Here is a 2,677-nt window from a genome sequence, read left to right on the forward strand (position 1 = left end):
CCATGGCTCAGAAATGACGAGCCATGCATATATTAGCAGCATTAAGCCGTGACGATGTCTGCCTCTCCTTCATCAGAGGACATCTGGTGAACGTTTTGGAGTGTCCACAAGCGTGTGGATGTCCTACGAGTGATTGCGATTGCCTCTCTTACAGTTCGGTTGCTTGCACGAATGCACAAGACCTCAGTGTGAATACCCATCTCACTCTGGAGTTAGATCCCGACGGCTGTGCACAAGCACAGGCAGCGTCGAAACTCGACCACTCGAATAAGGTGAGTTGTACGAGACGAGGATGCTTGCTTGAAAAGCAACATCCAATAAAACTAGAAATTCCTGTATATAAGACACAGTCGAAAGTCCTAGATCGACTTAAGAGTCCACGTAGAGGATCTCGCTGTGGTAGCACAATCACAGCTAGAGGCAGTTGGGGGGGATACCCCCGAATAATTTCTGTGAGAACATGTCCTCGAAAACCTGCGGTCAAAGGTTCTCAGGAGCCTTTGGAAATAAGTTCCAAAGAAGAAATTGAGACAATCAATGTCTTAGTAAATAATGGATCAAGTGTAGGCGCTTATACACTTGATTTATTAGCACCTACAAAGTTAAGCTCGGAGATACCTCAAATGCCAACGCTAGAACCCGAAACGGTTCTTGCGTGATCTGCGTAGTGGCAAAGTCCAGTAGATCTGCGTACTTGCCACAGCTTACAACTATGTGGCCGACATTCAGCAAGCAATAGCATTACCCTTAGAACGAACGGGTTTTCAGCAGCTCATCGATGGACGAAAGTGTCCTCGATGAGAAGACTTGGATCGAACGTTTTACGTCCCAATCCTGGGAGTTTTTGAAGAACCCCCATATAAAGATTTAATAGAATTTTAAAATGTCCATCCCGAATCAGTACCGGGCGAGCTGCCGAAGGATTAAGCCACTCGACACGTAATCGACCTTATATCAGGTTCGACATACTGTGTCATGAACTAATTGGCTAGTGCCTCGTGAACAGGTAATAGCGATCGACAAATGCTTTGCCGATCTCTTAGCAGCGGGCCATCTGAGGAAATCAACTTCCCCCCATAGCTCTCCGACCTTTTGTGTGCGTAAAGCATTAGGATAATGGAGGATATTGCATGCATTCAATAATTTTAACGCTGGAACGGTACCGGCTCAAGCTCTGATACCACGAAAAGACGTTATCATTAATGGATTATCAAAGAGTGCTACTTTTTCGCCAATGGATCTGAATGATGGATTCTTCCAGATCCTTATGCGTTCTGTGATGCACCGGAACCCACGAGAAGGGTTATCATATGGTGATAGCCTCGTTCTCGAGCGCTATAGACTAACAGGGTTGATTTACGAACTTTCGGAACCTCAGGCAATGCTACTCATTTGTCGAAAGCTCTGAATTTAGGGGTAGCTTCATAGTCCGCGTCAAAAGGCATCCCCCCCTACTGCGCGCATGCATCTCCCGAACAATCAGTGGTCGATGCAGAAGTCATGCGACTTTAACGCTGATTCTTGACATCGCCCGTTGTCGAAAGAAACCTCTCGCTCGGTGTATTAGCACCCGTAAAAACTCGGGCATAGCAGCGAGCCATCACATGGCGGCGCTTGCCGCACTTGTAGCAGACTACGTCTGCATTGCCAAACTCCATAGAAGTGACACCCAGCTTTTGGCCGACGGCCTGTACCAAGCTGTGACAGAGGCATAGTTTATGGATTTTACTCAACTTGATCGTTATACTGACGTGCAGTCACAGACACTTATCAGTACACCTCGAGGTCATCGAATGCTAGCTCGGCGAGTATCCTTTCAAAAGTCGAAACGTTAACGCTTGTGGCTTCCCAAGACACAGTCATACTATGGTACACAAGGGATTGGTCGAGGTATTAAGTACTCAATGCAGGACCTGGTGTGGAGGAGTCTGCACTTGCTGCTATTAAATACCTCGTTGCATTATGCTTTCAAGACGATACAAATGCGATATGGGAGCTCGAGACGCTCCACCGCAGCGTCTGCACCATTAAAATCCAACCCTTTTAATTAGCTTATAAGCATTTCATATCAGGGAATGTTTTGATCCACTCTAGCACAAACGGAATTTTTTCGCCAATCAAAATTATTCAAACATCGGTGGGATGAATTTAGCAAAGACTTGGAGTGGGCGTCGGAATTCGCATATTTTATTGCTTCGATTGCTAACAAGCATCAGCCAACCAAGGGAGCCATTAATCTTCCCTTAGGTTTGTTATAAATCCCCTTGAATAGTTAGCTAATTTTATGCCCTGCACAGTGCTAACGTAAGTTGGTTCCATTTGGTCACAATCTAGTGCACATGCTCATTTTAAATAGAGTAAGAATTACAACTCACGAAAATGTGAAAGTACAGCATAGGGTGGGCAGACCCAGGACAAATTCAGCTTAAAGAATAGAGTGTTCTCTTGTAAAAGGAATGACCTGTTAGCAGTGAATTAGTAGGACTCACTTTACAAAACAGAATATTATCGTGTCATGAACGAAACGTTAACCGATAAATACGAATATGTCACAAACGAAGGAAAAAACGCGGACTGGACTGCATGATTGCAAGTTGAGCACGAACTAGTTGACATCGAAAGGCAGTGAGCAGGTAGTGCTATCGTGTCGTCTCCTGCCTACCTAGCCACTATGCAT

This window comes from Bremia lactucae, linkage group LG15 (assembly GCF_004359215.1).
Source record: "Bremia lactucae strain SF5 linkage group LG15, whole genome shotgun sequence".
NCBI lineage: Eukaryota > Oomycota > Peronosporomycetes > Peronosporales > Peronosporaceae > Bremia > Bremia lactucae.